Here is a 26,205-nt window from a genome sequence, read left to right on the forward strand (position 1 = left end):
AGGGGATTGTACTGTACGTTACTGTACTATACTATGGTGTACTGTGTTGTACTGTACTTACAGCTTGAATAAGTATAATTATTATAATAAGTAATCCAAAGTCATCATTTATGAGTGTAAAGTCAAACATTGTTTCTCATACATTGGGTATAGATTTTGGTGTATATATTTGAGTTTCAATAAATAATTGTCATGAATTACTAGAGTATCCAATTAGGTGGAGCCGACCAATGAGAGTAGAGGGTGCGAGAATGTGACGTCAATAGAAAATTAGGAACGTGATTGGCTGTTGAGTCGACTTGGTGGGTGAGGCTCGACGGAACGTTATTTTGACCCCAGTATTGGCAAAGTTGTGGTGTACAAGTTAGTGTTAGGGCGTGATGTTACTCTGAGCTGGTACCCCGTTACCCTTTGGGGTCGCTAGGGCTGACAGATCCCCTAGCTTACACTCATATTGTACACCCGCAAAACGCCAATACATAGGGTCAAAAATCTATATTTTAGAGCTGCCGTATATACCCTCTTGGGGGAGGATATATATAGGCAGATATTTTAGTGGTGACCTGTAATCAGTACTAAAAGATATTTATAAATGTGTAGTTAATTGTAAAGTTTTTCCAGCGTTATTGTTAAGTGAATTAGGTAATGGTTGGAAGACGAGGCATCGCGTGAAATGAGCCGGCTGGTGATTTAGGAAGGTGGAGGAGAGAATAAGGTTGTGATGGACCGATGAATCAAGTCAGTGGCGAGCAGAAGGTGGTGGCAGATGTCCCGGTTTGGCAAGATGTGCTGCGTGAGTTAGCATCTATGATGGCGGGATGAGTTTAAGGCAAGTAGTTATTGAATATCTAGTCTAAGTTTAGAGGACTGGTAATATTGTAATAGGATAGCATAGTAAAGTGAGACTGAAGTGGTTAATAGTATTATGGCCTCGACACCCTCTGAGCACCTAAGTAACAGCTGCAATACTCGTTGACTATCTATGTGTGATCTATGCTTTTAAGTGGCATTATAAATTGGGAGCATGAAATTACTTTAGTGAAAGTAGGTACATGTTGCAATTAAAGGTATGGTATAGGCATGATTGATATTGATAACATGACGTTGCCTTGTTGCAGGTAATAGCGGACAGATTGGCAGGACCCCTGGGCTGCGTGGAAGAACGGAGACGCTTCAACTGCCCTATTCGTGAAGACTTGGCAGTAAGAGTGTGACTAGTCTTGTAGAAGAATCGTGGGGATAGGTTGGAGGTTGGGCCACGTTACTAGTCTAAAGGTGATTGTGTTAATGTTGTGGGTTTGAATGTGACGTTGATGCGGCCGAGAGTAGTTATTATCACTTAAATGTTGAAGTTGAATGTGAGAAAGGTAGTTTTGCAGGAATTAGTATTCACGTTGTGGAATAGTTATTAAAGTGGGAATAAAAGTGAGTTGAAGTATTGAAGATATCATCATTTAGTAAGTTTGTCAACGTTGATGTAAATAAATATTCATGTTAACTAATTAGTGTCCCATTGAGAAGTTGGTGCAATAACACAAAGTAGAAGTAATAACATGTTAGTTTGTTGTTAATGGGAAACTGTATAGACCGGATGAGTAAGCATATTAAGAAAGGTGTTACATTGCCTGTAAAAGTGTTGCTGTAAGGTAGGGTTCAAGTAGTTAATAAGAACGTGGCCACTAAGGGAAGTGTTCCGGGCCTAACGTAGTCGTGTATATTGAAGTGTCACCCACTCGAGGTGTAGCTGTACGTGATGACGATAGGGGGTGGTTGACGTTATTTACTGGCAATTAGGTTGTGAAAAATGTAAATGTAAAACAAGGTATAAAGGCAGTAGATTGGGGTTGATGCAATAGATCAGTATTTTGGTTGTTGAATAAGGAAGTTTGAGGGGGATGGTATGAGGTGGAAATTTAGGTGTTAAGTTTGAGTTTGACGAATACTAGAGGCATATTGGGGCGCTCATAGTGTGGGCTTTCATTAAAAACTGAAGCGCCTTAACCTGTAAGTCAGTGGTGTAAGCGTTTATAAAGAAGAAAAATTTAGTTTTGCTGCAGGATGGTGTTTCTTCCGGAAACGTGTTATGACTACTGAATAACTGTCGATAGGGTTTTTGCTCACGGTTCGCGCGTCGTGTCTTTAAAAGTTGTTGATAGTGGTGTAGTAACCCCCCCCCCCCCCTCACCAAGCATTTAATGGGGAGTTTATGTACTCTGGTAACCAGAGCACTTTAATTTGACATGAGAGGGGGAACGTTTGAAAATCCGTTGTCTTGCTGTCTTCTTAGTGACGTAGACATATTTAGCTGTAGGTTGTTTGACGTACAGGTGCTAGTAACAATAACCATTATAATATTTAATTGGAGTAAGGCATATAGTTTATAATGTTAATGGTACTGCATGAAATAAGCGTGACCACCTTCATAGGAGGAAGAACTCATAAAATGAAGGGTTAATAATGTGTTGATACACTGAGGGAATGTAAATGTTGCGGTGGATTAATTTGCACTGGAGACGAGGCTGTTAAATGTTGAATGTGTAGGTGGGTGGCGACATTACAGTTGGGGGGGGGGGGTGAGGTGTGTAGGCGGTGTGCATTAATATTAGTGTAAATTGAAAATTGTAATGAGGGGTAGCGCGTGTTGTAAGAGCAATATAGGCAGAATTGAAAGGAACATGTCCTGATTGTTCGTCCTTGAAATGTAAGTGCGTTAACTTCAGGTTGAGCTTCAGGTATTGGTCCATGGGGGGGGGGGGGTGTTGGTTGTCGTGTGTAGCAGTAAGTATATTGGTGTTGAGTTGATTTTGTAGTGTTAATTGAGAATTGTGTACTAAGAAGAGATGTCCCTGGAGAAGTAAGCGGGAATGTGTGGTGATATAGGTATTAGTAGGTAGTTGTTTAGCAGTTAATGTTGGCTAGGCAGAAGTGTAACAGGAAATGAGAGGCTGAGGGGATTAAATTTGCGGGATGACTAAACCCCGAGGAGGTAAAAAATTGCGTTTAACACTGCAATTGTATGTGTAAGAAACGGGTAGTTTTGAGGTGGGTGGGGTGTGGTTTGTGATGGTTGCGGTCTGAATGAATTGTATATAAAAGTAGGACTCGTCAGAGGTTGAAAATGTGTTATGTATTGTAGTTGTCATATAAAGGGTGTTAAAAGTTTGTCAACCTATATGAAATTAATATCGAAATTGTTAGATGTTGAAATATACTGAAATGTTCTTCATTGCGGAAATGTTTAATATAAGGAATTGTTAATGGAGTGTTCGTAGATGGTTGTAGAACAGAATAGGAAATGTTGTCGATGATAAGTTGATGCATATTATGGAATTCCAGGGTGGTAGCGTGTGGAGAGGTTGTGGCTGGGTGGAACAGAACGATGAAGTATCTTGTTTGAGAAATGCGCATGTGGTGGAGAGGAGGAGGAACGCCACGGTGGCGAGTAATGGAAGAGGCCGTGACCTTGTGTCGAGTCTGTGTTTATGATGACCTTATAATACCCCTGACTGTTGCGTATGTCGTGCTTTGACTTTTACCCCTCCTGTACCTCATGTTCCTCTTGACCCATCTCCGTCTTTGTGGTCAGTTTTGTCGGCTGCAAAATCCTGTTTCGGTTAGTATTAAGAATATTTCTGCTAGTATTCCATCTTTGCCCTCCTGTGGAGGGTCTCCCTTGCTAAATTTAGTAAATGCCTGAGCCACATTACTAAAGGTTTTACCCCTCCTACAGTTCAGAAATGCGTTTTCCTTGAACACTTCTTCACACTCCCATTTCATTTCCATCTTCACTGTCTGCAATCTTAGACCCATCAGTGTAGGCCATAGTTATTTCCTGACCAGATATGTGTGTCGCCTGCCTCTGGAGACTTTGCATCTTCACGGCAGAACTTTATTTCATTCTCTACGCTCTGCTTTCCGACTATCCCTTGCAGTCACTTGTCCCTGGATCGAATTCTTTGTGAAATTGATAAATTTGGTATCGTTCGCTTTGTGCGTTTCTGTTCTCATATTGGCATCCTTAGTGATATTTAGCGCCCTCTGATTATTCCGCCCATTTGATGGTGGTACATAGCCTTCCTGGTTTGGTGCATTGTTTTGATAATTACTTAATCTATATAGATGCACATCCAAATGTAGGTTGTAACTTACCTGATGTCATAGGTTACTGTGATATCACTGGGAAGGATGTTACTTGAGGTCATTGTGACCTGACCACACAGTGCCAGGATATTTCCAGCTATTTGGTTAGTACCAACAAAGTAAATGCGTATCGCCCAGACTATACAATACAGTAATATGCTTTTGTCATCTCCTCACATAACTAGACATTTGATACTTTGCCTCATAGTTGTGAATTGCCAATATGGATACATACGGAGTGAAATATTTTGGATAATAAACAGAACAGATAAATTGAATGTTTAAATAATGACCAAGTGTTTGGACGAGTATCCCTAGCATTAAAAGTAGATTTAAAAACCAATAGGATTGATAGTGTTTAGTTGTCGATTTAGTGTAGTTCATCGGCTGTAAATACAACTAGGACAGTAGAGCATACATGATATTTAGTATTGTATTTGGAGTGTCAATAAAAGTCATGGTAATATAGAATCACATTCATATTTTATTTTTTACTTTCAGGCCTTGGGAAAGAAGAAAGGTAAAGAGGAAGGCAGTAAGAAGGAAGGTTTCTGATAAAAGCAAGGATCAAGATAAGGATGATGATGATTGCTTGTCTGTTGACTAAGTGGTGTCCATGGATATGTTTGCCTTAAAATTTATATTTTGTTTTACCATTGGATACTTATGCATAGATTTGTAAAGGGACCTATGACCTCACTGTGGAATTGCATGTCAAAGGTAATCCTTTAATATTTATCAGTTAGGAGATAGTGATATGTGCCATTATTACAGGAGTGTACTGTCAGCATCACATTTTCATTATTGTATTAGTCGATTTGTAATGTACAAGTTGGGAATTTTGAATGTAGTTTTGATAAGTCTGAAGCAGCAGACTAATAGAACTTATTAAATAATATACGCAAACTTAGTATTGTTAATAACCTTTAGTAATGTTCAACAGTTGTGTGGTTTGTTACTTGGAGTTACGACCAAGATTGTAATACGTAGTTTTATGTATGTACATGGACTGTAGGGCTTGATTTGTAGTGAAATCTCGTGACATGGTTCAGTACATATTTTGTACAATACATATTTTATTTATTTTAAATAATATGAAAAATAAATAGATATATATAATCTAGATGCATATCTAGAAAATGATATGTATTTTGGATGCATCTAGGTTATCAGATATACATATCCAGATTACATTATATATAATCTAGAATAAATATCCTTTATTAGCATATGCTACATATCCTAAGATATTTAACTTACATAACTTATAGGTATATAGTTAGGATAATGATTGTAGATATAGGTAATGATCCTGTGTGTATGTGTGTATATATATGTGTGTATATATATGTGTGTATATATATGTGTGTATATATATGTGTGTATATATATGTGTGTATATATATGTGTGTATATATATGTGTGTATATATATGTGTGTATATATATGTGTGTATATATATGTGTGTATATATATATGTGTATATATATATGTGTATATATATGTGTGTATATATATGTGTGTATATATATGTGTGTATATATATGTGTGTATATATATATGTGTATATATATGTGTATATATATATATAATATTTATTCTCTCTCTATATCTGAATATCTGAAAACTCGCACCCGAGAAGTGACTCAAAGCCCATACTGCCAGGAGCAACGCAACTGGTATGTACAGGATGCCTTAATGCACTTGACCATCACGACCGTACATAAGGCAGTGATAGCCGAAGCTATTTGAACCACTTCCGTGCCGGCACTCTGATGGTAATGTTGGGCATATGAATTTATCAAATAGTGTCAGTCTTTGGGGCACAGGTGAGGAACACAAATGCTAACAGTCCTGAATGGTCCCCAGGACTATATGCAAGTGAAAAATCGATTGCATATAGTCCTGACCTGACATTGGGAAGATGGTCCTGGCTGGACTGTAGCTCGTGACTGTTCCTGGACCTAGTGGGGCATGTGTAGCTTTGGGTCGCCGGCTGGAGGAGGTTGTGTGGACTTGGAGTTGAGATGTGAGCACCAAGCGTGTTGCACGTTGTGGAATTCTGCGTATTTTGCTATGTGAAGAGAACAGAAAACCCAAGCAAAGTGGCAGAAGTTAGGTTCAGGTAACGTACAAATCCCGTAGCAAAATTATTCATTATTGTACATAATTAAATGATATTGAATAAAATATAGACCAAATTTAAGGCAAAAATGTAGAATATTGAATACTAATCAATATTAATAAATATTTATTAATCAATAATATTGATCCATATTTAATATTATTGGGCAATATTGAATAATAAATGTTATTGAATATTTAATTTTATTGACTTAATGAATAATAATCGATATTAAATAAAAATATATTGAATAATCGATATTATTGAATAATAATAATGTATATTATTCAATACTATTGAATAATAAGATTTAAGAATATCAATATTGAACAATATTATTGAATACTAACAGTACCTGGCAATGCGTTGGTGAGCCAGCAACGTTCCTTGTCTCCCCCCCCCCCCCCATTCCCCCTCACCGTCTCCTGGGCCTCCCAACCATTCCCCACGCCCTCGTCCTATGCGTTCCCAAATGGTGTCATGTTCCCATGAGAAAATTGGGAACATGAAGTGATGTGATGTTTCCATCAGTGAAATATAAGAATTTCAGTGAAAAAGTCATGAAAATATGGGGAAACAAATATATTCATGAAATGATCGGGATGTTAAACAACACAGCTCAATTCCAAGGGAAATGACACCAAATAATGAAATCCAAATGGATATAAATCAGAATGTATGAAAAATCAAATTATCATTGCAATCAGAAACATTGAAATGTAATTTTAACATATTTAGTATAACATGAGTGTTGCTTTGACATGGAACAGATGGTGGTGTTTTGAAGGAAAGCATAGTTTTACCTGTCACAGGTGTGCCATCTGTATAGTAGGTATATAAAAAAGACGCGTCTATTGGAAGGCAACGTTGTGTCAAAAATCAAGGCAATCGGTAAACAAGTTAGGTTGAATAGCGGTTATGCACAAATGAACATTTGCATTTATATTGAGTGAAGAATAATATTGAAGAAAATAGGAATTGTCGGTAATGTCTAGTAGAATGTTTAGGGGAATCGTAGTTGGATTGTTAGTGAGATTCGTAATAGTTTGTCTAGTATGAATTGTAGTAGGATTGCTAGTATGATTTATAGACATTTTTAGTAGGATTTATAGGAGCAATCCAAGTATAATTAGTTGATGATTTTTAGTTGAATTTGTAGGGGTTTCGTAGTAGGATTGCTTGTAGGATTTATAGTAGGAATTGTAGTAACATTTATAGGTGATTTTTTAGTAGACTTGTTAGGGGAATCCAAGTAGGAATTTTGTATGGTGATTTCTCGGGTAATTTCTAATATTATTTTTAGGGGAATTTGTAGTCGGATTTGTTTGGGGGAATTTGCAGTAGAAAAATGTTCCACGGTACTTGTATGTACAATGCATTGTACTTCACTTTAATGTATTGTACTGTACTGGTCTGCACTATGCTGTACTATACTGTTGTGTAATGTACTGCACCCTGTACTGTAGCCTCTACTGCACTGTCCTATACTGTATTGTACTAGACTCTAGTGAACGGTACTGTAGGGTAGTGTACTATAATGTTCTGTACTGCATTGTACCGTGCACTGTACCCTATATTTGACGGTACTCTATCTAACCTTACCTATCTTACCGTGTGCTAGTGGAGTCTAGCGTTGCTTGCTTAGCTTAGCTGAAGAAAGCATAATATAGCGCCATTCTCTAAAAACGAATGAGAAGAGTTCAAATGATCAAAAGTCTAACGCACAAGATCTTTATAAATCCAAATGAGTGATGACTTTGCATAAATGTGTAAAAACACTAATTGATTGCATGTTAAATAATCGTTATGACTAGTTGCAGTGTGCATGTATGGCTTAAATGACGTATATAAATATGCATTGGTGTGGTTTATAGAGGAAAATGAAGGGTTGGAAAGGTAATAATCCAATACTAATGGTGGTTAGTGATACTAGCGTCAGTTGCCATAGACCGGCATTGCACCAATGTGTTCTCTCCCCATTGTTACATTGAAGAAACAGTTATTTAAGTAGAACAAAATTGTAATGGTGATGCCGTTGGTACATTTGAAAGGCAAGTAAGGAACTGTGAGTGTACGGTAGTGTACTTTTGTGTCCTATAGTGTACTGTACTGCGCTGTAGTGGACTGTACCGTAATATATTATACTGTATTGCGCTGCATTATACTGTTTTATTGTGTACGATATTGTACAGTACCATACTGTAGTGTAGTTTTGTGTAGGCAACAGTAGTGTAGTGGAATGGCCTGTACGGTACTGTACTATAGTGTACTGTACTTACAGCTTGAATAAGTAATCCTATTATTTATTCATTATATTAATACTTAATATTAAGTAATCAAAAGTAATAATTTGTGAGTGTAAAGTCATTGTTTCTCATACATATGGTATATGTATGTTTCTCATACATTGGGTATATATACTTTAGTTTTCATACATAATTGTCATGAATTACTAGATTATCCAATTAGGTGGAGCCGACCAATGAGAGTAGAGGTTGCGAGAAGTGACGTCAATTGGAAAATCGAAACGTGATTGGCTGTTGAGTCGACTTGGTGGGTGAGGCTCGACGGAACGTTATTTTGACCCCAGTATTGGCATAGTTGTGGTGTACAAGTTAGTGTTAGGGCGTGATGTTACTCTGAGCTGGTACCCCGTTACCCTTTGGGGTCGCTAGGGCTGACAGATCCCCTAGCTTACACTCATATTGTACACCCGCAAAAAGCCAATACATAGGGTTAAAAATCTATATTTTAGAGCTGCCGTATATACCCTCTTGGGGGATATATATATAGGCAGTTAATTTTAGTCCTGATCCCTAATCAGTACTAAAAAAATGTATAAATATGTATTTATTTGTACTGTTATTATTTTCAGGGCTATTAAGTGAATGAGGTAATGGTTGGAAGAAGAGGCATCGCTTGAAAGGAGCCTACTGGTGATGTAGGAATGTGGAGGAGACTACCGTTGTGATGGGACCAGTGGTGGACCGATGAAACAAGTCTTAGACGATGCCGAGCAGAAGGTGGTTGCAGATGTCGAGGTTTGGCTAGATGTGGTACTTGAGTTAGCAGATATGAGTTTAAAGCTGTTATTGAATACCTAGTTAAAGAGGCATGTTAATATTTTATTAGGATACCGCACCAAGCCGTTAAATCGTGTTCAGGGTTTTTTTTAGTGTCTTAAATTTAAAACTGGACGACCACATAGCTTCACTCTCACTACATATTTATTAATAGTATTAGGCTGGTGAGAGGGTGTAAACGCACAAGTAACAGCTGCAAAAGCTGTTTACTATCCAGGTTGTATGCGAGGCTTTAAAATATGCATTTGAAATGAGCAGCTACATCAAATTAACTTTCAGTAGGTGCAGGTTGCAATTAAAGGTCTGGTATAGGCATGATTGAATAATTTATATTGTAGCCTCAGGTTAACTGTTGGGTTGTTGCAGGTAATACCGGACTGGTTGCCAGGACCCCTGGGCTGTCTGGAAGTTGAACAGTGAGACGCTTCAACTTCATTAATCGTGAACACTTGGCAGTAAGTGTGAGTAGTCTTGTAGAATTTTCGTGGGGATAGGTTGTAGGTTTTGCCATTTGACTACAGTGTAAAGGTGAGTGTTTGTTTTGTGGCTGTTTCAATGTCACGGTGAGGCGCCAGAGTAGTTAATTGTGGAATTTGAATGTGACAGGAAGCTAGTTTGGCAAGAATTACTGTTCACGTTGTGAAAGATTTATTAATGAAGTTGAAATAAAATCGTTAGTGTTGGTGGTAGTTTTGGATATAATCATTTCCAAATTATCAACGATGAGGTTAATTTCGTTTAAATTACATGTTGTCAGTGTGGCATGTTGCAGGGAGAAGTGGATGCAATAACAAAAAGTAATAACATTGTTGCTATTGGGAAACGATAAATAGAAGAGCGGATGAGTATACATATAAAATACCGCGAAAACCTCATAACGTAGTTCGATGAACTGTTTGACCGTACCTTAGATAAGTGTTAAAGCAAGTAGTTAATAACCTTGGCAGTAAGGCAAGTGTACCGGGATTAACGCAGTGGTGAATATTGAAGCGGCACCCACTGGAGGTCCAGGTAAGTAAATTGACGTGATAATAGGGCGTGGTGGACGTGATTTTGTTGCACTTGTTACATTTTTCAAACTAAATCAATGGATGAAGGGAGTAGATTGGCGGCATGCAATAGTTAAGTGTGTGGGTGTTGTGGAATAACGGAGTTGGAGGGTGATGGTACGAGGTTGACATTGAGGTGGTGAAATAAGTGGCAGTTTGACAACTACTACAGGCATATCGGCATTGAGAGATATCCTCGTTAGATATCCTTGATTTACTGGCAATTAGGTTGTGAAAAATGTTTTACATTTACAAGGTATGAAGGCAGTAGATTGGGGTTGATGCAATAGATCAGTATTTTGGTTGTTGAATAAGGAAGTTTGAGGGGGATGGTATGAGGTGGAAATTGAGGTGTTTAGTATTCGTCAAACTCAAACTTGAGGCATATTGGGGCCCTCAGTGAGGGCTTTCATTAAAAACTGAAGCGCCTTAACCTGTAAGTCAGTGGTGTAAGTGTTAGTTTAGTTTATAAAGAAGAAAAATTGAGTTTTGCTGCAGGATGGTGTTTCTTCCGGAAACGTGTTATGACTACTGAATAACTGTCGATATGGTTTTTTCTCACGGTTCGCGCGTTGTCTTTAAAAGTTGATAGTGGTGTAGTAAACCCCCCCCCCCCCCTCACCAAGCGTTTAATGGGGAGTTTATGTACTCTGGTTACCAGAGCACTTTAATTTGACATGAGAGGGGGAACGTTTGAAAATCCGTTGTCTTGCTGTCTTCTTAGTGACGTAGACATATTTAGCTGTAGGTTGTTTGACGTACAGCTGGTAGTAACAATAACCATTATAAACTATATGCCTTACTCCAATTAAATATTCTAATGTTAATGGTACTGCATGAAATAAGCGTGACCACCTTCATAGGAGGAAGAACTCATAAAATGAAGGGTTAATAATGTGTTGATACACTGAGGGAATGTAAATGTTGCGGTGGATTAATTTGCACTGGAGACGAGGCTGTTAAATGTGTAGGTGGGTGGCGACATTACAGTTGGGGGGGGGGGAGGTGTGTAGGCGGTGTGCATTAATATTAGTGTAAATTGAAAATTGTAATGAGGGGTAGCGCGTGTTGTAAGAGCAATATAGGCAGAATTGAAAGGAAAATGTCCTGATTGTTCGTCCTTGAAATGTAAGTGCGTTGTTAACTTGAGGTTGAGCTTCAGGTATTGGTCCATGGGGGGGGGGGTGGGGGTGTTGGTTGTCGTGTGTAGCAGTAAGTATATTGGTGTTGAGTTGATTTTGTAGTGTTAATTGAGAATTGTGTACTAGGAAGAGATGTCCCTGGAGAAGTAAGCGGGAATGTGTGATATAGGTATTAGTAGGTAGTTGTTTAGCAGTTAATGTTGGCTAGGCAGAAGTGTAACAGGAAATGAGAGGCTGAGGGGATTAAATTTGCGGGATGACTAAACCCCGAAGAGGTAAAAAATTGCGTTTAACACTGCAATTTTATGTGTAAGAAACGGGTAGTTTTGAGGTGGGTGGGGTGTGGTTTGTGATGGTTGCGGTCTGAATGAATTGTGTATAAAAGTATGACTCGTCAGAGGTTGAAAATGTGTTATGTATTGTAGTTGTCATATAAAGGGTGTTAAAAGTTTGTCAACCTATATGAAATTAATATCGAAATTGTTAGATGTTGAAATATACTGAAATGTTCTTCATTGCGGAAATGTTTAATATAAGGAATTGTTAATGGAGTGTTCGTAGATGGTTGTAGAACAGAATAGGAAATGTTGTCGATGATAAGTTGATGCATATTATGGAATTCCAGGATGGTAGCGTGTGGAGAGGTTGTGGCTGGGTGGAACAGAACGATGAAGTATCTTGTTTGAGAAATGCGCATGTGGTGGAGAGGAGGAGGAACGCCACGGTGGCGAGTAATGGAAGAGGCCGTGACCTTGAGTCGAGTCTGTGTTTATGACCTTATAATACCCCTGACTGTTGCGTATGTCGTGCTTTGACTTTTACCCCTCCTGTACCCCTTCACCCATCTCCGTCTTTCTGGTCAGTTTTGTCGGCTGCAAAATGCTGTTTCGGTTAGTATTAAGAATATTTCTGCTAGTATTCCATGTTTGCCCTCCTGTGGAGGGTCTGCCTTGCTAAATTAGTAAATCCCTGAGCCACATTACTAATGGTTTTACCCCTCCTACAGTTCAGAAATGGGTTTTCCTTGAACACTTCTTCACACTCCCATTTCATTTCCATCTTCACTGATGGGTCTAAGATTGCAGACAGTGTAGGCCATCACAAGTTATTTCCTGACCAGATATGTGTGTCGCCTGCCTCTGGAAACTTGGCATCTTCACGGCAGAACTTTATGGCATTCTCTATGCTCTGGTTTCCGACTATCCCTTGCAGTCACTTGTCCCTGGATCGAATTCTTTGTGAATTGGATAAATTTGGTATCGTTCGCTTTGTGCGTTTCTGTTCTCATATTGGCATCCTTAGTGATATTTAGCGCCCTCTGATTATTCCGGCCATTTGATGGTGCTACATAGCCTTCCTGGTTTGGTGCATTGTTTTGATAATTACTTAATCTATATAGATGCACATCCAAATGTAGGTTGTAACTTACCTGATGTCATAGGTTACTGTGATATCACTGGGAAGGATGTTACTTCAGGTCATTGTGAGCTGACCACACAGTGCCAGGATGTTTCCAGCTATTTGGTTAGTACCAACAAAGTAAATGGTTGCGTATCGCCCACACTATACAATACAGTAATATGCTTTTGTCATCTCACATAACTAGACATTTGATAGTTTGGCTCATAGTTGTGAATTGCCAATATGGATACATACTGAGTGAAATATTTTGGATAATAAACAGAAGAGATAAATTGAATGTTTAAATAATGACCAAGTGTTTGGACCAGTATCCCTAGCATTAAAATTAGATTTAAAAACTAATAGGATTGATAGTGTTTAGTTGTCGATTTAGTGTAGTTCATCGGCTGTAAATACAACTAGGACAGTAGAGCATACATGATATTTAGTATTGTATTTGGAGTGTCAATAAAAGTGATGGTAATATAGAATCAATCAATCATATATTTTATTTTTTACTTTCAGGCCTTGGGGAAAGAAGAAAGGTAAAGAGGAAGGCAGTAAGAAGAGGAGGAGGTTTCTGATAAAACCAAGGATCAAGATAAGGATGATTGCTTGTCTGTTGACTAAGGGGTGTCCATGGATATGTTTGCCTTAAAATGTATATCTTGTTTTACCATTGGATACTTATGCATAGATTTGTAAAGGGACCTATGACCTCACTGTGGAATTGCATGTCAAAGGTAGTCCTTTAATATTTATCAGTTAGGAGATAGTGATATGTGCCATTATTACAGGAGTGTACTGTCAGCATTTATTTATGCATATACAAGAATGTACATAAGGAATGTGAGGATACAAATATGGTAATTAGTCTTGTAAAGCCAGCATGACATTTTCATTATTGTATTAGTTGATTTGTAATGTACAAGTTGGGAATTTTGAATGTAGTTTTGATAAGTCTGAAGCAGGAGACTAATAGAACTCATTAAATAATATACGCAAACATAGTATTGTTAATAACCTTTAGTAATGTTCAACAGTTGTGTGCACAGTAATAAGTGTATGGTTTGTTACTTGGAGTTACGACCGAGATTGTAATACGTAGTTTTATGTTTTGTATATGTACATGGACTGTAGGGCTTGATTTGTAGTTAAATCTCGTGACATGGTTCAGTACATATTTTGTACAATACATATTTATTTAAAATAAAATAATAGATATATATAATCTAGATGTATATCTATTTTGGATGCATCTAGGTTATCAGATATACATATCCAGATTACATTATATATTGATAATCTAGAATAAATATCGTAGATATATATATATAAAATAATTATCCTTTATTAGCATATGCTACATATCCTAAGATATGTAAGGTATTTATTATAGGTACATAGTTAGGATAATTATTGTAGATATAGGTAATGATCCTAGCTGTATACGTGTGTGTGTATATATATCTGAAAACTCGCACCCGAGAAGTTGAGTCAAAGCCCATACTGCCAGGAGGAACGCAACTGGTATGTACAGGATGCCTTAATGCACTTGACCATCACGACCGTACATAAGGCAGTGATAGCCGAAGCTATTTGAACCACTTCCGTGCCGGCACTCTGATGGTAATGTTGGGCATATGAATTTATCAAATAGTGTCAGTCTTTGGGGCACAGGTGAGGAACACAAATGGTAACAGTCCTGAATGGTCGCCATGACTATATGCAAGTGAAAAATCGATTGCATATAGTCCTGACCTGACATTGGGAAGATGGTCCTGGCTGGACTGTACCTCGTGACTGTTCCTGGACCTAGTGGGGCATGTGTAGCTTTGGGTCGGCGGCTGGAGGAGGTTGTGTGGACTTTGAGTTGAGATGTGAGCACCAAGCGTGTTGCACGTTGTGGAATTCTGCGTATTTTGCTATGTGAAGAGAACAGAGAACCGAAGCAAAGTGGCAGAAGTTAGGTTCAGGTAACGTAGAAATCCCCTAGCAAAAATATTCATTATTGTACATCATTAAATGATATTGAATAAAATATAGACCAAATTTAAGGCAAAAATGTAGAATATTGAATAATAATCAATATTTATTAATAATATTGATCCATATTTAATATTATTGAATAGTATTGGGCAATTTTGAATAATAAATGTTATTGAATACTAACAGTACCTGGCAATGCGTTGGTGAGCCACAACAACGTTCCTTGTCCCCCAATCTTCCCCCCACCATTCCCCCTCACCGTCTCCTGGGCCTCCCAACCATTCCCCACGCCCTCGTCCTATGCGTTCCCAAATGGTGTCATGTTCCCATGAGAAAATTGGGAACATGAAGTGATGTGATGTTTCCATCAGTGAAATATAAGAATTTCAGTGAAAAAGTCATGAAAATATGGAAAAACAAATATATTCATGAAATGATCGGGATGGTAAACAACACAGCTCAATTCCAAGGGAAATGACACCAAATAATGAAATCCAAATGGATATAAATCAGAATGTATGAAAAATCAAATTAGCATTGCAATCAGAAACATTGAAATGTAATTTTAACATATTTAGTATAACATGTGTGTTGCTTTGACATGGAAGAGATGGTGGTGTTTTGAAGGAAAGCATAGTTTTACCTGTCACAGGTGTGCCATCTGTATAGTAGGTATATAAAAAAGACGCGTCTATTGGAAGGCAACGTTGTGTCAAAAATCAAGGCAATCGGTAAACAAGTTAGGTTGAATAGCGGTTATGCACAAATGAACATTTGCATTTATATTGAGTGAAGAATAATATGAAATATTGAAGAAAATAGTAGGAATTGTCAGTATTGTCGGTAATTTCTAGTAGAATGTTTAGGGGAATCGTAGTTGGATTTTTAGTGAGATTCGTAATAGTTTGTCTAGTATGAATTGTAGTAGGATTGCTAGTATGATTTATAGAGATTTGTAGTAGGATTTATAGGAGGATTCCCAGTATAATTTGTTGATGATTTTTAGTTGAATTTGTAGGGGTTTCGTAGTAGGATTGCTTGTAGGATTTATAGTAGGAATTGTAGTAACATTTATAGGTGATTTTTTAGTAGATTTTTTAGGGGAATCCTAGTAGGAATTTTGTATGGTGATTTCTCGGGTAATTTCTAATATTATTTTTAGGGGAATTTGTAGTCGGATTTGTTTGGGGGAATTTGCAGTAGAAAATTCTTCCACGGTACTTGTATGTACAATGCATTGTACTTCACTTTAATGTATTGTACTGTACTGGTCTGCACTATGCTGTACTATACTGTTGTGTAATGTACTGCACCCTGTACTGCACTGTCCTATACTGTATTGTACTAGACTGTAGTGAACGGTACTGTAGGGTAGTGTACTATAATGTTCTGTATTGTAGCGTGCACTGTACCCTGTATTGTACCCTATATTTGACGGTACTCTATCTAACCTTACCTATCTTACCGTGTGCTAGTGCAGTCTAGCGTTGCTTGCTTAGCTTAGCTGAACAAAGCATAATATAGCGCCATTCTCTAAAAACGAATGAGAAGAGTTCAAATGATGAAAAGTCTAACGCACAAGATCTTTATAAATCCAAATGAGTGATGACTTTGCATAAATGTGTAAAAACACTAATTGATTGCATGTTAAATAATCGTTATCACTAGTTGCAGTGTGCATGTATGGCTTAAATGACGTATATAAATATACATTGGTGTGGTTTATAGAGGAAAATGAAGGGTTGTAAAGGTACTAATGCAATACTAATGGTGGTTAGTGATACTAGCGTCAGTTGCCATAGACCGCCATTGCACCAATCTGTTCTCTCCCCATTGATACATTGAAGAAACAGTTATTTAAGTAGAAAACAATTGTAATGGTGATGCCGTTGGTACATTTGAAAGGCAAGTAAGGAACTGTGAGTGTACGGTAGTGTACTTTGGTGTCCTATAGTGTACTGTACTGCTGTGTAGTGCATTGTAGTGGACTGTACCGTAATGTATTATACTGTATTGCGCTGCATTATACTGTTTTATTGTGTACGATATTGTACATTACCATACTGTATTGTACGGTAGTGTAGTTTTGTGTAGGCAACAGTAGTGTAGTGGAATGCCCTGTACGGTACTGTACTATAGTGTACTGTACTTACAGCTTGAATAAGTAATCCTATTATTTATTCATTTTAATAATACTTATTATTAAGTAATCAAAAGTAATAATTTGTGAGTGTAAAGTCATTGTTTCTCATACATATGGTATATGTATGTTTCTCAGACATTGGGTATATATACTTTAGTTTTCATACATAATTGTCATGAATTACTAGATTATCCAATTAGGTGGAGCCGACCAATGAGAGTAGAGGTTGCGAGAAGTGACGTCAATTGGAAAATCGAAACGTGATTGGCTGTTGAGTCGACTTGGTGGGTGAGGCTCGACGGAACGTTATTTTGACCCCAGTATTGGCATAGTTGTGGTGTACAAGTTAGTGTTAGGGCGTGATGTTACTCTGAGCTGGTACCCCGTTACCCTTTGGGGTCGCTAGGGCTGACAGATCCCCTAGCTTACACTCATATTGTACACCCGCAAAAAGCCAATACATAGGGTCAAAAATCTATATTTTACAGCTGCCGTATATACCCTCTTGGGGGATATATATATATAGGCAGTTAATTTTAGTCCTGATCCCTAATCAGTACTAAAGAAATGTATAAATATGTATTTAATTGTACTGTTATTATTTTCAGGGCTATTAAGTGAATGAGGTAATGGTTGGAAGAAGAGGCATCGCTTGAAAGGAGCCTACTGGTGATGTAGGAATGTGGAGGAGACTACCGTTGTGATGGGACCAGTGGTGGACCGATGAAACAAGTCTTGGACGATGCCGAGCAGAAGGTGGTTGCAGATGTCGAGGTTTGGCTAGATCTGCTACTTGAGTTAGCAGATATGAGTTAAAAGATGTTATTGAATACCACGTTAAAGAGGTATGTTAATATTTTATTAGGATACCGCACCAAGCCGTTAAATCGTGTTCAGGTTTTTTTTTTAGTGTCTTAAATTTAAAACTGGACGACCACATAGCTTCAGTCTCACTACATATTTATTAATAGTATTAGGCTGGTCAGAGGGTGTAAACGCACAAGTAACAGCTGCAAAAGCTGTTTACTATCCAGGTTGTATGTGAGGCTTTAAAATATGCATTTGAAATGAGCAGCTACATCAAATTAACTTTCAGTAGGTGCAGGTTGCAATTAAAGGTCTGGTATAGGCATGATTGAATAATTTATATTGTAGCCTCAGGTTAACTGTTGGGTTCTTACAGGTAATACCGGACTGCTTGCCAGGACCCCTGGGCTGTCTTGAAGTTGAACAGTGAGACGCTTCAACTTCACGAATAATGAACACTTGCCAGTAAGTGTGAGTATTGTTGTAGAATTTTCGTGGGGATAGGTTGTAGGTTTTGCCACTTGACTACAGTGTAAAGGTGAGTGTTTGTTTTGTGGCTCTTTCAATGTCACGGTGAGGCGCCAGAGTAGTTAAGTTAATTGTGGAATTTGACAGGAAGCTAGTTTGGCAAGAATTACTGTTCACGTTGTGAAAGATTTATTAATGAAGTTGAAATAAAATCGTTAGTGTTGGTGGTAGTTTTGGATATAATAAATTCCAATTTATCAACGATGAGGTTAATTTAGTTTAAATTACATGTCAGTGTCGCATGTTGCAGGGAGAAGTGGATGCAATAACACAAAGTAATAACATTATTCAATTTATCGTTTCCCAATAGCAACAGAGCGGATGAGTATGCATATAAAATAGCGCGAAAGCCTCATAACGTAGTTCGATGAACTGTTTGACCATACCTTAGATAAGTGTTAAAGCAAGTAGTTAATAACGTTGCCAGTAAGGCAAGTGTACCGGGATTAACGCAGTGGTGAATATTGAAGCGGCACCCACTGGAGGTCCAGGTAAGTAAATTGACGTGACAATAGGGCGTGGTGGACGTGATTTGGTTGCATTTGTTACATTTTTCAAACAAACAATGGATGAAGGGAGTAGATTGGCGGCATGCAATAGTTAAGTGTGTGGGTGTTGTGGAATAACGGAGTTGGAGGGTGATGGTACGAGGTTGACATTGAGGTCCTGAAATAAGTTGCAGTTTGACAACTACTACAGGCATATCGGGGCACTCATAGCGAGGACTTTCATTTAAGTGAAGAGCCTTAACCTGTGAATCATAAAGTTGTGTAAAAGTGTTGACTTTAAAATAGTTTTTCTCACTATATAGAAAAATCTATAAGCAATGTTGCGCTCTTCCTGTCCTCGTCCTTCCCACCTTCATCAGACTCAACCGTTTCCAGGCCTTGGACCCTGATACGCCCACTGCCCCCTCTGTTCCTTTGGGTTCTGTCCCAAAGGGTGCCCCCTCCTGGTTGTCTTGTGGGGTTCCTTCTTTCTACTCGGTGTGACATGTCTCCTGTGTCTTCTTCCTCGTCTCCCTCCGATCCTCCTTCTCATCCTTCTCCATGTATTGAGTCTCCCCGCCGCCTGTTTGTGGAGGCTGATGTCCATCGCTCTCGTAACGGCCGTCATGTGTGCTCTCGTTCAGCTTCTGTTGAGACGCTGGAATCCGTTTCCCAGTACGTAGTTGGTGGGACACCTGTGTCTTTAAGTAAGAAGCGTAAGCCTGGCTCCTCTCCTCCCTCCTCCCCGGCGGTTAAGAAGGCTTCGCTTTCTTCGTTGGCCCCTACTTTTTGCTGTATTGCTCCTTCACCTCCCATTTCAGTGGTTGCGCTCCCTGTTCCTGCTATTGAGGTTTCTTTGGGCCCCGCTTCCCTCTCGGTTGCTGTTCTTGCTGAGGTGCGCTCCCCTCTATCTACCCCCCCCCCCCCCCCCTCTTCCTCGTGTTCCTCCTCCGGACCCCGGCCGGCCACCTCGAGTCTGTTCTCCCGCTTCCTTCCCTCCGTCTTTCCTCAGTTTACCCATAGCCCCTGATCCCGACCCTGATATTCTTTAACGTGCTGTGTTGCTCTTTCGCCTTTGTTTGTTCCTTGTTCTGTTGTCTTTTCTCGTTTCGTCCAAGTATATTCTTGAATTGAACGTTCTTCTATGTTTTTAGGGCAATTTCCTCGAAGTCGGTTATAATTTCGGGGTTTTGGCCCCTTTGTGTCTGTCTCCAGGAGCTGATGCTTGGTGCTCGTCCTGGTCTGGTCGTTTTCGTTGCTATTCGTTCCTCCTCCCGTGGTACTGTTGTGGGGACCGGTTGCAGGCTGGTAATTCATGTGCTGTCTTGATTCGCGCTGATGTTCCCTTTGTCCGGTTATTTGTTCTTTCGCGTCTCCATTGTTGTGCAGCTTGTACCATTTTTTGGGAAATGGTACAGTTTGTTCCATTTCTCTCCCCCCAGTGTCGCTTTCTGTTCCTGATTTGAAACGCCACCTGGACTCCTTGCCGGAGCGTGTGCTCCTGCTTGGTGATTTAAATTTTCGTCAATGTGTTTTGGGGGGTGATATGACGAATACCCGAGGTCGCCTTGTTGAGCCCTTTATCCTCTGTTGTTCCCTGTCTCCTGAATTTTGGTGAGGCCTTGGACTGTGGGACTCTTACCCTTTCCTGTCTTGATGTTTGTGGTCTTCTTGTCTTTACTTAGATTTCACGTGGCAGATTCTTGATGACCTCCATGGCAGTGATCATTTCCCCATCCTTGGTTCGTTTTTCTCTTTTCTCCCTTCTTTTTCCTTCCCTAGGTGGCATTTTGCTAAGGTGGACTTGAACCCATTTACCCTCAGTGCTGCACTCTGACCTGTCCCTTCTGCCTCTCCCTCGTGCTCTCCTCGTTTTTCATGTGTTCAACGCTGCCCTCCGCTCTATTCCTCGCTCTTCCTGCGCGAGTCCGCGGAAGTGCGTTCCCTGGTGGAATGCAGATTGTGCTCGGGCTGTCCGCTGTAAGCGTGCTGCCTGGAAGAGGCACCGCTGTCGGCAGACGGGCGAATCTTTAGTTTCTGAAAGAGTGCGCGGTGGCCCGTAGGGCCATCCGTACAGCTAAACGTGAATGTTGGGCATCTTGTGTCTGAACAAATACATCGGAAACTCCTGTGCCCCAGATCTGGAAGCGTATCCGGAAGCTAGCGGGCAAGTTCGTTCCTGATGTTTCACCGGTCCTTCACCTCGGTGGTACTGTTGTGGCGGACCCGTTGCAGGTCGCTTCTGAATTTGGTTCAGCCTTTTCTTGTGTTAGCTGTGGTGTTCATCTTCCCCCAATCTTTCGTTCTTCGTAAACCTGTCCTTGAGTCTCGTCCTTTAGATTTCTGCACTCGTCTTCAGCTTCCCTATAATGATCCGTTCTCTGAACTTCGTTGTGGCGTGGCCCTCTGCGGTTCTACGGCGGCGGGCTGCAATGGTATTCATTGAGATGCTTCGGCATCTCCCTCCGTGCACGTCTCGGTATTTAGTAAGTATGTGTAATGGGATCTGGGAGTCGTCGTCAGTCCCTGAGGACTGGCTCGATGGCGTTGTCCTCCCTGTTTGGAAACCAGGGTGTGTGGGTACTTCCCCTAAGGACTTTGGCCCTATTGCTGTCACAAGTTGTCTGCAAATTGTTTGAACGTATGGTTCATGTTCGTCTGATGTGGTTCGTGGAACACCATCAGCTGCTCTTCCCTTCTGAAATTTGTTTCCGCAAGTGCCGCAGCACGAGAGATGTCCTGGTGAACTTTGAGGTCTATATTCGTACTGCTTTTGCTGCGAAGACCTCAGTTGTTGGGGTCCTTTTTGACGTGGAAAAGGCCTACGACACCACTTTGCGATATCATAATCTGTCCCAGCTTCTTTCTTTTGGCCTTCGTGGTAATCTCCCTCTTTCTTCCTAGCTTCCTGTCTCGTCATTCCTTTCGGATGCGCCTTGGTACCGCGCTCTATGCCTCTTTTCAGCAATACGAAGGTGTGCCCCAGGGCATGGTTCTGAGCACTACTCTTGTTGTGGTTGCCCTCAATGGTCTTCTTTGGTGTGTTCGTTCGGGTGTCTTCTCCGCTCTCTGTCGATGATCTTAGCCTTTGCTGTGAGGGTGATGAATCGGCTCTCGTTCAGCGCCGGCTTCAAGTTGCAATTGATGCCGTGTGGTGTTGGGCCACCGATCATGGCTTGAAGTTGTCTACTTGTAAGAGTTGTGCCATGACTTTTACGCTGAAACGGGTCGTTGTTCGTCCCTCTGTCACTTTTTGGTCATCCCCTTGAGTACAAAGAATCTGGGAATCTTTTGGGGTTATTGCTTGACACTCGTTTGTGTTGGTCTCCCCTTATCTCTTACCTCCGTGTTGAGTGCTCTAAGGGCCTTACCCTTCTTTGGGGTGTTGTCCCATAGTTTTTTTTGGGCAGATAGGCGTGCACTCCTTGCTCCTTTCTGTTGTCCTGTGTAAGCTCGATTATGGTTGGGCTACTTATTCTTCGCCGTCTTGGTTTGCACCATACTGGGTTGCGCCTCAGTTGTGGTGGCTTTCGTTCGACACCCGTCGTTAGGTTGTATGTTGAGACTGGCTTCGTGTCTCCAGGACCGGCGTGATGGCTACTGTGTTCGCTATGTTGTTTGATCGTTACAACATCGTTCCTCTCGCCTCTGTGGTGCTTTAAGTTTGAGCCCTCGTGCGGTTGGTGTTGCTCTTCACCACCTGCCTTTTTATGTCCGGTTATATCGCGTACAGGATTCTTTCCGTTCGTATTTGTAATGTTTCTCCTGGTATTCCTTCTTTGCCCCCGTGGAGAGTGCCTCTTCCAGGGTTTTGTGCATCCTTGACCACCATCACTAAAGGTTTTACCCTTCCTACGGTTCTAAAACGTGTTTTCCTTGAGCACTTTTCTTCTCACTCCCCCTCAGTGTCTGTCTTCACCGATGGGTGTAAGTCTTTGGATGGTGTTTGGTAATGTTGTTTTTCCTGATCGCACTTATGTGTCGTTTACCTCCGGAGACTATCATCTTTACAGCAGAGCTGTATGGTATTGTGTGTGCTTTTCGTCTCGTGGTTTCTCGTTGTCAGTCTTCCTTTGTAGTTGTTGTTGACTCTCGTAGTGCCGTGATGGCTCTCGTGTCCTTTAATCCGGCTCATCCAGTTGTTGTCGAGATCCAGCATTTGGTGTTTCTCGTTCACAGTAAATTGAAGTCGGTTGAGTTTTGTTTGGTTCCCAGCTATATTGGTGTCTTGAAATGAGCGTGCGGATGGTTCCGCCAAGGAAGCTGTCCGCTCTTGTCTCATCTGTCGTCAAGGTATTCGATATTCCGACTTTTACTGGGTTATCCATTCCTCCGTCCTTACCCGTTGGCCGGGTTGCTAATCGTCTGTTAGTGTTAATAAAGTACGTAGTGTTAAATGTTGTTTGGTCGTGGCGGTCCTCCTACCACCGTAAGTTGCGATGGGAAAGAGCTGTTGCGAGGTTTTGTATTGGCCATACTAGCTTAACCTATGGTCACTTGATGGAGCGCCGCCGTGCTCGTTATTGTCGTAGTTGCATTGTCCCTCTTACGGTCGGGCATGTCCTTCTTGAATGTCCTGACTTCCAGGACGAGCGTGCGTCTTGCTTTCCGACCGTCCCTCGCGGTCACCTGTCCCTCGATAGAATTCTTGGTGACTGTGATAGTTTTGATATCGTTCGCCTTATGCGTGTTTGTTCTCGTATTGGGATCGTTGGTGATATTTAGCGCCCTCTGATTATTTTGCGCATTTGATGGTGCTACATAGCCTTCCCGGTTTGGTGGCTTTTGATAATTATTACTTGCTTCTCTCTGCATGTTATTAATACAATTTATGCCTTGCCCCGTGCATGTTTTATTAACTGACAAAAACTCTGGGTTATTGTATTGAGTTATTTATTAAGTAACCAAGGTTGTGGTATTTCCTGAGTTGCAAGCCTCATGCCTTTGACTTTAAGATTGTTTGTATTGCGTACCATTAATTTACCTCAATGTATTACTGCAATTTATGCGGGTCAAGGTGCACGTTATTTACTCTTACTTGTTTTGCAATTGTGATTGTTTAAGTATTGTTTGCCATTAAGTTATCAAGTAACTCGGCTAGGGTGTGATAGGCGCGGAGTAGGCCCCCCCCCCTTGTCTCTTGCTTTAAGTTTACTGGCCCTGCATTTACGTTTAGTTACATGAGGTAACTATTCCCGCAAATTATGCAGCGTCTTGCTGCCTGTGTGTTTATTAGTTGTTTATAAACAAAAATGTCATTTTGCTTATCGGTTTTAAGTTATTAGGTAAAGTCTGGTAGATTAGGCTAGCTGCTGTGTCACAGGCCTCCGGCCTCTAGGTTTAAGTTTTCATGGAGTTGTATTTTCCATAATTTTGCTTAATTTATTAATGAATTTGATGGAGTGTCAAGCTGCATGTTTGTTTGCTGGTTTTACATTTGTTTGTTTAACTTCTGGTTTGCTTACATAATAACTTAAAAAGTCAGGTAGGATGGATAGTTGGAGGGATCGGGCCCTTGCCTCAAGTTTATTCTGGCCCCTGCATTTACGTTTAGTTTCGTCTGGAAATTTCCAGCATTTTACATGTCTCTTGCTGCATGTTTTTACTTTACTGGTTTCTCAATGTTTGTTTAACTTCTGCTTCACCTAAAGTCGGCTAGGATGTAGTAGACGCTGTCTTCGGGCTTCACGCCTCTCCCTTTAAGTTTATCTTGGACTCGTATTATGATTAGTTCCTTCAGCAATTTATTGCTAGTTATGCATTGCTTAAGTGCATGTCATTTTAGTTACCGTTTTAGCTTTATACTTGTTTTCTTGAATTTGTCATTAAGTACTGACAGGTAGACAGTGCCAGTTTCGTTTACCAGTACCAGTAAACGTTTCCAGTTGTTTTGTATGCCCGGTGTAGGCTGTGGGAACCGACCTGTGAGATTTATATTTATTGAATTTATATGAATTTATATTGACGTTAATTTATATACTTCGATAGCAATTTGTATAATGATTAGTGGACTGTGTTTCTGCAATAATCTCATAATGTCACAAATCGATCCTCTACACATTAGGGGTGTTTATATTAAATTAATTTATATATGCAGCCAATCAAACTACAGTATTAACTACATACATTGAAAAGGTTCCTTATCTTATAGTACAGCAGGTTAGTCCACCAGGTATAACTAGGGTGTAGACACCAAATTATCCTCTTTGAGGTAGATTCCATCACCCAGTAACTGGTGCAGAAAGTCTTACTGTTCCTCGTCTTGACCTGTCAAAAGGGCGCTAGCTGTAAAGCCAGAATCCTATATATGACAAGTATTTCAAAGAAAACTGTACATGGAACAATGAAGACCTAGCTTAATTACCTTTAGTTTGAGGCTATCTCGTGCTCTAACCAGCTAACCCTACCCAATGACATTAATGGCCACTAATGAGTTTCGGAAAGAACAGTTAACTTGATGACAGCGTGTTGGAGATGGTACACCTTTGGTTTCTATAACACTACGTCAAAGTAAAATTAACAGGAGGCGAATTTGCTGCCGTGTGAGCCTCTGGTCTAGTCTCAACAATGGGTGCCCTCCTTCCTCCCTGACGCCTGGCTTACATTGTCCAGATTTCAGAAAGTGACAGAAGGGTCACATTTACTCTACTTTAATATTGATAATTAAGTTAATTTATATAAGATGGTTTTATAATGGTAAAGTCCAAAGAGTAAGGTATTTAAGAATAATTCCCACCATAATAGGTGGAGAATATAATAGTATGTGGTGATATCCCGTTTTCTATAGACGGTAATTCCACTACAAGTTACGTTTTCTATGGGTAACTTGTTGGTAATACAGCAGCAATTATTATCTGTCTGTATGATATTAAATGGTGTCGGATTTTCCGACATAGCCCGAAAGAATCTGCAGGCTCGCTTGTTTATCCAGACATTTTTTCTGCCCGGTGTATGTGGGAAGGTTTTCACACCCACCGACGTCTTAGGTGCCTTCGTTCAGGGGTTGATGTCCGGGCGATGTTGTTCCTGCGACGTGTCACTGTCTTCTAGCGGCCGATGCTCGGTTTTGTCTGTTGCAGGTGGTCCAGATGTCTGCCCTAGCGTCGGAGCCGGCACTCTTCCTACGTTGTTGCTCAATTTTGGTGTCCAGCTGCTGCAGCTGTTGGTGTTCCGGCTGCTGACATTCCCGGCAGTCGGTGTTGTAGCTGCTGTGGATACAGCTGTTGCTGTCCCAGCTTGCTGCTGTTCAGGTGGAACATGGTCCAGCTGGTGGCGTATCATCGGTTGTTGGACCAGCTCCCATGCTACGG

At 40.3% G+C, this 26,205-nt stretch overlaps 2 long non-coding RNA genes across 30 annotated transcripts in view; both read left to right on the forward strand.

Annotated features, from left to right (window-relative positions):
• The first annotated feature begins 304 nt into the window (after window positions 1-304).
• LOC123749476 (uncharacterized) overlaps window positions 305-26,205 on the forward strand; it is a 43,886-nt gene continuing 17,985 nt past the window's right edge. For 5 of the 26 annotated variants that reach the window (XR_011224124.1, XR_011224127.1, XR_011224125.1 and 2 more), the window contains exons 1-6: window positions 306-829; window positions 1,119-1,275; window positions 4,642-4,687; window positions 13,506-13,683; window positions 17,681-17,828; window positions 18,256-18,344. This is a non-coding gene — a long non-coding RNA (uncharacterized lncRNA). Of the gene's footprint in view, window positions 830-1,118; window positions 1,276-3,336; window positions 3,614-4,641; window positions 4,688-13,505; window positions 13,684-17,680; window positions 17,918-18,255; window positions 18,351-26,205 lie in introns of all 26 variants that reach the window. The other 21 variants (XR_011224132.1, XR_011224138.1, XR_011224137.1 and 18 more) reach the window with 11 other exon arrangements.
• LOC138356058 (uncharacterized) lies at window positions 8,826-12,350 on the forward strand. Of its 4 annotated transcripts, none has more exons than XR_011224153.1 (3): window positions 8,826-9,306; window positions 9,715-9,809; window positions 12,165-12,350. It is a non-coding gene; the product is annotated as an uncharacterized lncRNA (long non-coding RNA). The 4 variants fall into 4 exon arrangements; XR_011224152.1 differs by having other exon boundaries at window positions 9,715-9,803; XR_011224151.1 differs by having other exon boundaries at window positions 8,827-9,288.

The sequence above is a fragment of the Procambarus clarkii genome, chromosome 70 (assembly GCF_040958095.1).
Source record: "Procambarus clarkii isolate CNS0578487 chromosome 70, FALCON_Pclarkii_2.0, whole genome shotgun sequence".
NCBI lineage: Eukaryota > Metazoa > Arthropoda > Malacostraca > Decapoda > Cambaridae > Procambarus > Procambarus clarkii.